We start from the raw sequence: 13,146 nt of genomic DNA on the forward strand, positions 1-13,146 counted from the left end.
GCAAGTGGTGTGCAATAGCGTTCTGGATAACGTACCTTGGCAGCGTAACAAAATGATTCCTTAAAGACTTACGTACCGTGATACGGCACCTATTAAAGAACATACTGCAACCTGCAACGGAGCATGACAGATTGTGAAGGGGAACATGAAATGGTTAAAAAACACACTAACATGTAAAAAGTAGTAAGGTACTTTTATTTCACAATGCAAAACGCTAAATCATCGCCCTTTTCTCAGTTGCAAAGAAATTGGAAGTTTGTGTCTCTGCTGCACAATGAAAATGTTAATTTTGACGGTCACGTTGATGTTTTCTCACACAGTCACCTTGCGTTGGCGCAACAGTTTTTATCACACACACAGCATGCAGTGGCGACACAGTAGTGAGTTTCCTCTCACATTCATTGCCAAGACGGCGTCAATCGCTGTGATGTAGTCCATCAGAAAGTATGGTATGTTACTTATAATGTTAGTGGCAATGGTGACGTTGTTGTTTAACCACACAAAAATTATGCGTTGTTGACACAGTAGTCGTATTCCTGTCACAGTGATTTACAAGGCGACATGAATGGCTGCGAACTATGACACCAGAACAGATGGTATGTTGCTTCTTACTGCTACAACTGCTTACGGACATAGAGGTCCAATGCGGTCATCCCATTCAATGATGACGCACATGCAACCGGTGACGAATAGCTGCACTTGACGATTAAAGAAACCGTCACTCGGACGCTGCAATCCATGACATTAGCAATAGGGAAGGAAGTAGCTGAGGGGAAAATGACAAAAAAGATCTATCAATACGAAGCCTTTGCGGAATTGTAAGGTGTAACACATAACATTTCTATAAACAATTAATGTTATATGGGGAAATGTACTGACTCCCTACAAACGGCGACAATGTACAATCTGTAATAGGTAAAAAAATATCAATGCCACATAAATTTCGTAGGTAATAGTGGAAATTGTAGTGACATCGTGCAGACGGTGGTAATGTGCAATCTGAAATTTCAATGGCATACAAACTTCCAAATGCATTAGTAGTTACATTTTTTTTTTGCAGACTAAGTACATAATGGCAGTTTGGTGTACAGGCCTGGGAAATAAGCTTACATGATATGCACTGCTTCCATTTTGGCCACCGCAGTCACACAGTAGTTGTTTGCAAGAAGACGTCCTCAGGAACTGATATTTCATGTGCTTCACAAAGCTTTTTAAAGCATAACTTACCAAAGGGAATTTTTCACAAACTGTGACTCCCTACATTCTTTCTGTCTCTGCCCTGTCAAGGTCGAAAAACAATTGACCCTTATGAGGTTTGGTACATGTGCAATCATACTGAGCGCCTAGTGAAAAAATGAAATGAAATGAAGTGACCTTCACTAAGAACGCAAATACATTCTCATTTTGCAACAACATATCAGCAGTCAATCATGAGAACCGTTACTCCCAACCACGTGCAGACGCGCTGTGTTTACGAAACCGTGCAGGTGGCTGCCTCAGATTCCAAACTATAGGACGCCAGTCTAACCGCAGTACTTTTGGTGGTGGCTTCTTACAAAGATGCAGTAAGGACTTGTCGTACATTGCCTACCAAGTTTCAGTGTACGGTATGATAGTGGTAACAAGAATAAAGCCATGTTTCACTTCCTACTGCCACATATAAGTAATGCTTACTTTTCGACACAGTGTTCCATAAGGGTTTGTTTGCGGGGATTTCAGCGTACAACACAAAAACGAAATGACCATGGCGGCCGTATCAAAAGAATGCTACGCACTTGATGCTGCGGCAGAACCAATCGGTGAAAGCACAACATCTTGACGTACAGCATGCCATAGATTAGCCAATAGAAATCTTCTCCACTGAGCGAACAGGGAAGTGGGACCGCGGAGCGGACATAGATATCACTAACTCTTAGAGTGCTACTTTTTGATCATTTTAAAGGAAACTACTGGACGATTTCTCACAAAATTTACAAAAGCACGCTTTGGGGAACAAGCTCCTGCCCCTGCCGCAGAATTGGTGACAATCCATCCAGTGGTTTGGCATGTAGCCGTGCGCAAAGTTTTTGCCCCATTCAGTCTATGGGAAAAAAAGACGTTTTGGGACACCCCCCCTATAACTTTGCTCCCCCTGGACGAATCCTTACCAAACTTTGGAAAAAAATTCAGAGGGGCCCATATACTTTTTTTTTGCAAACTTTGGTAAGGATTTGTCCAGTAGGAGCCGAGTTATAAGCCGCCCAAAAAGTGCTCTTCCTATGGAAACAGCAACTTAACCATAACTACATGGCCACTACCGTAATAGTTTAATGAAAGAACATTTCAAAGAGCGGAATGACCCGAAGAAAATAAAATAGGTGCAGAGAGGCACCACCAACATGTGCCAATAGAACAAACCATGACCGTTTGGCATGACGCATGAAAACACCACACACAACTGATGACGTTTGGTGGGTGTGAGAAATCGGAGTATAAGAGGCAGACACACTAGTCTGCTTCACAATTTCTTTATTTAAATCATAAAGGGGAGACACGCCTCTCTTACCCTAACTCTGTGAGGGGTTTCCCTGCTTCGACAAAACTAACTACTGGACCCATCTTTGCCAGGACGTTCAAAATAAATGTCCACAGTCCTGGGTCCAACCCTATCCGGACCCTCGCACTTAGGTTACCACAAAAGTCATCATTGGGGAACATAAACCACACTTGGCTCTCTTCCTGCAGCCTTCTAATACTCCTCACACCCACTATTTCAGCAGTGTATTATATATGCCAGGGGGACACTCCCCTTCCCTGGTATTTTCCAGTAATCAGAGCTTTTGAACCCACTATGCCAGGGGACACTCCCCTTCCCTGGTCTTTCACTATGCCAGGTGGACACTCCCCTTCCCTGGTCTTTTCCCCTTTTAGGGATTTGGAGCCCAATATGCCAGGAGGATACTCCCCTTCCCTGGTCTTTTCCCTTGTTAGGGCTTTGGAGCCCACTGTGCTAGGAAGACACTCCCCTTCCCTGGTCTTTTCCCCTGTTAGGGCTTTGAGCCCACTATGCCAGGGGGACACTCTCCTTCACAGGTCTTTCACTATGCCAGATAGACACTCCCCATGCCTGGTCTTTTCCCTTGTTAGGTCTTTGGAGCCCACTAGTCCAGGGGGACACTATCCTTCCCTGGTCTTTTCCCTTGTTAGGGCGTTGGAGCCCACTAGGCCAGGAAGACACTCCCCTTCCCTGGTATTTTCCCTTGTTAGGGCTTTGAGCCCACTATGCCAGGGGGACACTATCCTTCCTTGGTCTTTTCCCTTGTTAGGGCTTTGGAGCCCACTAGCCCAGGGGGACACTATCCTTCCCTGGTCTTTTCCCTTGTTAGGGCTTTGGAGCCCACTAGCGTTGGGGAACACTCTCAGTCCTTGGTCTTTCCAAGTTATTAAGGCTTTGGAGCCTACTAGGCCAGGGGGACACTCCCCTTCCCTGGTCTTTTCCCTTGTTAGGGCGTTGGAGCCCACTAGGCCAGGAAGACACTCCCCTTCCCTGGTATTTTCCCTTGTTAGGGCTTTGAGCCCACTATGCCAGGGGGACACTATCCTTCCTTGGTCTTTTCCCTTGTTAGGGCTTTGGAGCCCACTAGCCCAGGGGGACACTATCCTTCCCTGGTCTTTTCCCTTGTTAGGGCTTTGGAGCCCACTAGCGTTGGGGAACACTCTCAGTCCTTGGTCTTTCCAAGTGATTAAGGCTTTGGAGCCTACTAGGCCAGGGGGACACTCCCCTTTCCTGGTCTTTTCCCTTGTTAGGGCGTTGGAGCCCACTAGGCCAGGGGGACACTCCCCTTCCCTGGTCTTTTCCCTTGTTAGTGCGTTGCACCCCACTATGCCAGGGGGACACTCCCCTTCCCTGGTCTTTCACTATGCCAGGGGGACACTCCCCTTCCCTGGTCTTTCCCCTTGTTAGGGTGTTGCAGCCCACTATGCCAGGGGGACACTCCCCTTCCCTGGTCTTTTCTTGGTTTCAAGGGGGACACTCCCCTTCCCTGGTCTTTCACTATGCCAGGGGGACACTCCCCTTCCCTGGTCTTTCCCCTTGTTAGGGTGTTGCAGCCCACTATGCCAGGGGGACACTCCCCTTCCCTGGTCTTTTCTTGGTTTCAAAGGGGAGAATTCACTTCTCCTGGTCTTTCCAAGTTGTTAGCGCTTTGGAGCCCACTATGGGTTTGCCTTATTAGTCTACATATGCTTGTCTATCAAGTATTAAGGTAGTCTCACACTCTGCTTAATTTATTCACAGCCTTGTTCTTCATAAACAAAGGTTTATGTCATCATTTTATGTTATTGGCAAAGCAGCCTTTTCTTATCTTTTGTTGTCGGGTTGGTTTCTCAGCCCAATATCCCTGGTCTAACAGACACGTTCCCACGTTATCAATTCCCCTCCTTTTGCTTAGTTAATCACGCTCATGGTTGCCAGGGTTATAAATAATGGGTTTCATCCTTTCCCCCATAAGCCCCTATCCCCAGGCGGTACCGCTTTGCCAATGCCTCAGGCTCTTCGGCAGGCTTTGGTGTGCTTACTTTACCTTCTAGAAATCCTCACCATTCCTGCCGGGGTTCCCCATGCGACTGTGCACTAGCACCATGAAGCATCTGTGTGCTCGATGGAATTACCATAAAAGGGGGAACCTGTCGACCATATGTTGATCACGTGATTTTCTTGTGCACAGCTCACCGCAGGAAACTCTGCTCGTCTGGCTTGTGGCTGGCGCCGTCGAGTGTCTGGGAATCTAGGTCTGGGTTCTAGGTCTGGGCTCTAGGTCTGGGTTCTAGGTTGATTATACCTGAACGATCCGCACTGCTTCCAAATGTGCTCCAGCACCTTGAAGCGTCAGTGCGCTAGATGGAATTACCAATAAAATATCTCAGACCAAATAACCGGTCAGACTCAAAGGAGATGGTAAAAAACTGCTTTAATCTCAAAGAAGTAAAGCAGGGCGAACAAACACTCAACAAATCGATCTATACAAGATCACAATGTCTTCTTGATTAGATAACGCTAGATGCGTCATCTATAACATCATCCTAAGTGACAAACTGTAAAACCTATCGAGGGGTGGGATTGGATTAGGGGAAGATGTCTACATATAGATAATATGTGTGTTAATCCCTCATTGGCGGTCTCCTGTATGTGAGACACACGCTGAGTTACTTTTATACAAGTGGTGTAATACACTCGTCATAGCGGAAACGTGGCAGCGGAATAACACTTTGCAACATTTCATAAAAACGTGCAAGGCAGGCTTTTCTGATTGTTTGGCAACCCAAATCCAACATCGGACATTTGGCTCACTTGTAGCACGTATATAGAAACGAAACCCAGGTGCTTGGAGATAGGTCAGCTCTCTCCTTGTTTTCCCAGTAAATCTACCCACTCTCATCGGTAGGCCCCATGCCAGTGTCTTTTGTTTGAAGGCTGACCTTGCCAGCTTTCACTGTCTCGGGACATTAGTGGGTGTGTAGACACAACATTATCTTAGCTTCAAACTTAATGAATAGCCCTTGTTTGCGAGCCCTCCTTCATGAGTCAAGAGACCATGAAATTGTCCATGCCGGAATTGCATTTAACACCATTTGATTCAATTATGCTGGGTGCAGTTGTTCCTCTTGGCCTTTAGAGACTTGCTCACTCTATCCCATATAGACTTCATGCCCTTTTAATTGTCCAATACTTGGCACCCGTAAATGTTCTTGTTGCTCTTAATCTTAGAGAAATATGTCCTTGCACATGGTCTGCTCATTAGATTCTCTTCATGCTTTTCTTTCATCTTGCGAAATAGCATCCTTGGTTCCAAACCAATGTACTCCTCTATTTTGCACTGGAAAATAACTTCTTCATCATCTTTCCACTTTAAGATCCTGTGCTCGTATTTTGAGATAGCTGGGTTGATTGACATAAGCTGTCGTCCATCTTCTTCTAATGGTTGTCCTAAACGTTGAATATATACCTCTCATAAGCAACCTTCTATGTATTCTTTCTACCTTGCGTTTCAGCTTATTTACAGTTATTGACGGTGAGTCACTTCATTCTTCTGTGTTCATGATTACCCTTATCATAGAGATAATAACCTTCAGGGGAGACCCCACACTCTGGTGATATTCCCTCCTACTTAGTGAGGATATGTAATATATATTTAACCAAAGGAAGGAACACAAAGCGATTCTCTATTTCAAACAATTGCTGTACCCTTAGAAAACGATATCTTAAAACAGCCACTTAGCAAATATGGGCTGCATTCTGTGTTTTATGTAATCAATAACAAGCAGTGTTACCAAAAAATATCATTTTTAATATATTATTCTCTTTCAAGCACAAGTAATATAAACATTAAAAAAAACATATACACATCACATAGTAATATACATGTTAAAATTATTCCACCTCACAACATCAAAAGTCACCAAATACTTGATCACCTAAAACAACAATGGCAACTTAATTCTTCTTATTCCCCATTGTGTTGAAGAAGCCCAACTTATATAAGTTTCTGTCCTATGCGTTACAGGTAACTGGACATTCTTCAGGGGCAGAAGTAGTCTTGTGCTTCAGGTAGATAACCCTCATCCACACACCAAATTTCTATATCTAAGGGTACAAAACAAGAACATGTTACTCCATGGGCATTATGGGTCTAATTAATCGACCTAGCCAATCCCTAATCACCAATAGGGTGGAACGGTATATAGTAAATAGTATACCTGAACCAGTAGTCAGAAGAAAAGAATGTCTTCAAACTAGATAGCAAAACCAATTCTTGCTCTTCACTTGTTTTAGCAGATAGGAGGATTCACTCAGAGTACCTTGAACCAATTACAAAAAGACTAACATTTAGTCGAACTCTTATCATAGAGTACATGTTTCTCTGTTTTTCTGAGTGCTTCAGTTACATCATCATTCTTAAGTATTTTCATATCGTTTCAGCATAGGTTCTTATATCTTATTTATGACATTCTTTTGCTGTTGTCAGGCTTTGTTTTAATGCACATCCATTCTGTTCATGGCTGCATTTCGACAGCTTGAAAAGTACATCTTTCTTGGTAACTTTCCTCCACTTTGTCAGCTTGCGGGTACACTCTGAAGGGTTGCCTGAATGCATTTCTTCTCTCATATACTCGATGTGGTACAGGAATATTGCAAGGATTCAGGCATGGTTTCCCTATCATGGCTCTTCATCTGTCATCCCAATATGATGGTGGCAAGGAGGCGGGGACTAGGGAGAAGACAGGTATCTCTTCCTCTACATGACGCTGCTGACACCAGGCTCTGAAGTCTGCACACGCTCGGGCTTCACCTCCTCCTTCCTGAACAGTCAGCTATTGCAGCGTTGCTGGCTGGATAACGCTTCCCCCTTTTGTACACTGGATTCTACTCGCCTGCTGAGACCGTGCCTCAGCTCCTCGCTGCGCATTCACTGCACTTGGAAAGGACTCTTCCTTTTCCATTCGGGGTAGCCGCTCACTCCGCCTGGTACGCCACTGGCATTTGGATATTCCTGCTTCACATGCCCGGAGAGCACAGGTGCCTCGACCACTCACCAACTCCTTCGTTCTCCCTGTCAGGCTGTTTGTCCCCAAAGAGCGGATACGTCCTTTTCTCCTCTACTGGTGGATGTTCACTTGCTGCTTCTTTCTCTCCTTTTGATTTCATCCATCTGTGCAACTGATACTGCTACTTTCCAACAACTTCGTCTCCGTCTTGTCTTCAGCTTGTATCTCTCGACTACTACTACTGTTGCTACCTTCTCAAACCCTTGACCTCAGTCCTTCTTACTTTTTGCCATCAAACTTGTCAATGAAGATAAAAAAAGGACTACCGATTTCTGTGTTAGGTTCCACTCCTTTTCGCTCTGGGTGCACCCTCCTCGTCCCAGTAATCTGAGATGGTGGTTTCACCTTACAGTAATACATATACCCATGTGGTATTTTTGGATTTAATTTGTACGGTGTGGTGGGAATATGCATACATGTTCTGGGTTTTGGTGTGGGAATTCTGTTTCTTCGCCTTAATTCTGGGACAAGATCATCTAATTCGTCACACTGGATGACGTGGAAAAGAACGCCAACCAGTCGAATGAAAAGATCATTTGAGCACATGCATGGCCATGTAAATTATGACAGATGAGGAATTCCCACAAAGACAAGATCACCAACAAAAACCAGTGCAGAACACATACACATGAAATGCTATGGACAACAATACACAGTAAAAGCAAAGGCGCGATGAGCAGAAAATAGGGGAGTGAATGTATATATGCAAAAAAAAGTTTAAACGATATGCCAGCCTGACATGAGCGGGATAAATGTATGAAGACATATTCCACACACATCAAAATGGAGCATAACAGAAAAAATAACATACATATTGAATGATCAGGATAGCACAAACATGTAAAAAGGTGAAATTAGTGGAAAAACACGTTTTTAAAAAGAGGTAAGGTTACTTACTACCTTTAGACAGGTAAAGTCGATAAATGTTCAGAATGCCAATGTTACAGTACAAAGACTCAGTGCAAACATAACAACTATAAAGTCTACAAACACTCCAAATGTAAACATACAAAAGACTCAGTCCAAACATACAAAATATAAAGCACACACGCATTGTGATTGATAATGTATAGGTACAAAGACTCAGTCCAAACATAAAACATTATACAGTCTACAAATATTGCAAATGCTAATGTAATGGTACTGAACCTGTATAAGGGTCTCTTTAAGATGAGGTGGTGCTCTCATGGGAAGGATGGGGATGCATAAATTACTCAGTCTCAAACTATAGGGCTCTTTGATACATGGCCCTCTATAATTGGTTGGCACGCTTATACCCTTCTGGAATATTCCACTTGCTAGCAGCACATAAGCTGGCATTCCAGGTGCTGGTGGGCTGGTCTTAACCATAGTTTCCCACCCAATTTGCCTGACATTCATCATCACTCTTACTGTCTGCCAGTCAATTAGTCTTTGAACATGGCCTTGTAGTCGTCACAGCTCCTGAGAATATTAGGGAGTATAGATATAATCGAATCTGTTTGTCTCGACATCATTTGCTTGAGTCTATTTTCATCTTGGTCACATGTCTAGAGACAATGTTTCGAGCTTCAATTTAATGTTAGTTTCACGCTCACCTGGTCTCCACGGGGGCGTCGCACGAAGCTGCACGAAGGACGTCTGCACGCGCGTTGCACAAGGCTGAGTGATGAATGCTTGCACGCGTCTTCCCTCTCACTATCATTTCCCAGGAAGCGTTTGCCTAGAATGTCGAAACGAGATGTTAACCAGCCGTGAGGAGCGGGTTTGGCTCCCACCTCCCATAACCTCCTAGAGCCCCTCTCTGTTTATGCCTCACCTTGGGTGTTTCAATGGCGGGTTCTCCGTCCTGCAACTACTCGTAGGGGCGCGGTATGTTCCAGCCTTATCTCTGGATCTAGTTGCTTCACCGATCCTGCGGGGCTGTAGCGGAGTCTTGAATAACTTGACTCAGTAGGTAAGTCTCTATGCCAAAAGATGCTTGGTATAGTTTGCTTAATGTCTTTGTTGCCCAAGTTCTCACTATTCTTTTATTTCTTTCAGGTGCGGTTTTGGCCGCCTTTCTGATGAAGATTTGCCTCCTCCTACGATGCTGAGCAGAATTCCTGCGGGTGAGTATTAGCATGAGCGCGTGGTTCTGGAATGTCTTTAAATGGTTTCTTTCTCATGTGCACCGAACCTGCTGTTCTTTTCTTTTCTGGAATACAGGTGCGGCGCAACTCAGGAGCCGCGATCGGGTGAACCGCTTCAATGGAATTCAGGAAGAAAGCAGCCTCCGGGTGAGTATTGGCTCTCTAAGAGAATGCCTTCCTTTCTGCAGATGCGATGATCCGGGGAGCGGCTGAAGGCACGGCCTTTTGGATGGACGGCTTCAGGTAAGGCTTCGATCACTGTCCTAATTCCTGTTCTTTTCCTTTCCTTCTTCACAGGTGCTGATGAATCGTGATCCCAGTACAGGCGTGGCTGTTGAAGATCGGGTACAGGAGCTGAGCAGACACAGTGAGCGTTATGCTGCAGGAGTGCAGAATAACGCGAAGCGTGTTCTGTCTGTAGGGTGTGGTTTAAATAGCCCTGCAAGTAGTTCCAGGTAAAGTAGTCCCTCAAGCGTCACCCTGCACAAGTAATCCCAGGTAAAGTAGTCCCTCCAGCCACTCCCAGGGTTAGGCTGAATGGCTCAGCTCCATTAGGCTTGGCTGTATGCAGTCCCGTGCAGTTTACCACAAGATGGAATAATATGAACCTGGCGCCAATGGCTCCAGGACTGAGTCCAGGAAGTTCTAAGGCAACCTTTTGGGGCTTTATAAGTCCTCATGGTTCCCAGTAACTGGGGCAGGCTGGTCGGCTTCTGATGTTTGGGAGCATGCACCATGACAGCACTCCCCCCAAGGTCCCCCTTAAGGTGCGTTCTTTCGTTGGTCCAGGTTTGCTTGGATGATTATGATGGAACCTTTTTATCAACCGTGGAGCATGAATGTGGTCACTAGGTTCCCATGATCTTTCTTCTGGTCCATAGCCTTTCCAGTCTATTAGATAAAATAGTTTTAACTTGACAATTTTGGAGTCCAGAATATCCTTAACTTCAAATTCAGGTTCCCCGTCGACCATGATTGGTTTTGGTGGTTTCAGAACTTGGGTATGTGGAGGTAAGTCCAATTTCACAGCCACCGGATTAATGATGGCCTTTACGGTGTATGGACCCAAATATCTGGAATTTGAAGGTATGGGTTCCTTTCACTGGTATGTGGTATGAGGCCAGCCAGACTTCATCCCCAACCTGATACCTTGGAGATTCACTTCTATGTATGTCTGCAGATTTCTTGTATCTTTCCTTAGCTTGCCTTAGATGGTCTGTCACCTGTTTGAAGGCTTGTGTGATGGTAGTGTGCAAACTTCTTACAGCTGGCATTTCTAGAAGTTGAGGCGGGTCAATATTGGAGGTTCCTGGATGCATCCCATATATTGTATAGAAAGGACTCTGCCCAGTTCTGGAGTGTAAGGAATTTTTATAGGCATAGTCGGTTATCCACACAACATCTTTCTAACTGCCTTCCGTTTGGTGTAACATACATCTTAGGTACTGTTCCAAAGTTTGGTTGGTCCTCTCGGTCTGACCATCGGTTTGGGGATGATGGCTAGTGGAAAGTCTTACATCGATTTGAGCTAACTCGCAACATTTTTTCCAAAAACGTGAGATAAATAGACTGCCACGATCTGAAATCAGGATGGAGGGAAACCCGTGTATTCGGACAATCTGTTCTAGGAATTCCTTTGCCAGGATTGAAGCTGAGGGTAAGCCTTTTAGTGGAATGAAATGGGCCATTTTGGAAAACAAGTCTACCACCACTAAAATGGTGTTGAATCCATTACAAGCAGGGAGATCAGTGATGAAATCAAGAGATAACGTATGCCAAGGTGTAGTTGGAATATCCAGAGATTGTAGTAGGCCTGGTGATCTCTTCTTTTGAGCCTTCTTTTGTGCACAAATACCACACTATAGTACAAACTGCTTGATGTCTTTATGCCATGTTGGCCACCAAAAGTGCTGCTTGATCTTGGCTTTGGTTTTAGCAATTCCAGGATGACCTTCTACCAGTGATTTGTGGTAATTTGAGATGACCTTTTCCTGAAGTTCCTTGCTGGGTAGATAAAGACGTCCCTGAAAATATGGCAAATGATTTGTGACTGAGTGGTGTGTGCTTTTAGTTGGCCAATCCTGCAGAGTTTTGGTATCAATGAGATGCAAAATGTCCTCATGGATGTCATCCAAGGTCAGAGACGTCGTAATTCCAAAGATTCTTCCTCCAGGGATGATGGGTACTGGGTCTGGATTTGTGTATGTGTCATCTATCCCAATACGGGACAGGGCATCCGCCTTTCCGTTTCGACAACCAGGTCGGTAAGTAATTACAAAATCAAATTCAGCAAAAAACAACGCCCATCAGAGTTGGCGAGAGGATTGTGCTTTTGCCATCTTTAGGTATTGTAGATTGCGGTGATCTGTGATTACCGTGATGTTGTGTCTTGCTCCTAAGAGATAATGCTGCCAAGCTTTTAAAGCCGCCTTGATGGCCAAAAGTTCCTTGTCCGTCACAACGTAATTTAGTTCTGGTGCTGTGAATTTTCGTGACCAAAAGGCCACCGGGTGAAGTTGACCCGTCTCTGGGTCTTTTTGAGAGAGGACCGCTCCCATTGCCAAGCTGGAAGCGTCAGTCTCTACCACGTACCGGAGATCTGGGCGAGGATGTTTCAGGATTGGAGCTGAGATTAATTTTTGTTTTAGGTTCTGGAAGGCTTTTTCCGCCTCTTCCGACCATTGAAAGCGTTTATTCTTTCGCAGTAAAGATGTGATGGGGTGCACTAGTTGCGAAAAGCCTGGAAAGAACCGACGATAGAAGTTCGTCAACCGGAGCATACTCTGAACTCCTTTGATTGAAGTTGGAGAAGGCCAGTTGAGGATGGCATCTACCTTTCGAGAATTCATACGCACACCACGAGGGGTTAGGACAAATCCAAGGAACTTGACTTCAGTAACAAGGAAGAAGCATTTTTCTAATTTAGCATATCATTTGTGTAGCCGGAGTTTGTTAAGGACAGCACGGACATGTTTCACATGTTCTTGCTCGGAAGGGGAGTACACCAGAATGTCGTCAATGTATACTACGACACAGATATCAATCAACTCTCGCAGGACGTCGTTCATGAAATATTGAAACGCCGCTGGGGCGTTACAAAGGCCAAAGGGCATCACCTGGTATTCAAATAGCCCATATTTGGTATGGAAGGCGGTCTTCCATTCGGTTTATAGTAATAATGTCGAAAAAATAACGTCGAACAACAAAAATGTCAAAAAAAAATGTCGAAAACAAAAATGTCGAAAATATATACATATAATTGAAAAAGTCAATTTTTTGAAAAATAAATGTCGAAAAAAAAATTGAATACAATATCTATAACCGAATGTAAAACGTCAACACTAGTACCATTTAATAGGGGGGGTTCCCCCCCCAATCCCCGCTCACCCTACACCATCCACCAGAACCCCCCCTCCGACCACCCTCTCACCCCTGACCCCTCATACACGAC

Source organism: Ambystoma mexicanum, chromosome 14 (assembly GCF_040938575.1).
Source record: "Ambystoma mexicanum isolate Mex_15411 chromosome 14, UKY_AmexF1_1, whole genome shotgun sequence".
In the NCBI taxonomy this organism is placed as follows: Eukaryota; Metazoa; Chordata; class Amphibia; order Caudata; family Ambystomatidae; genus Ambystoma; species Ambystoma mexicanum.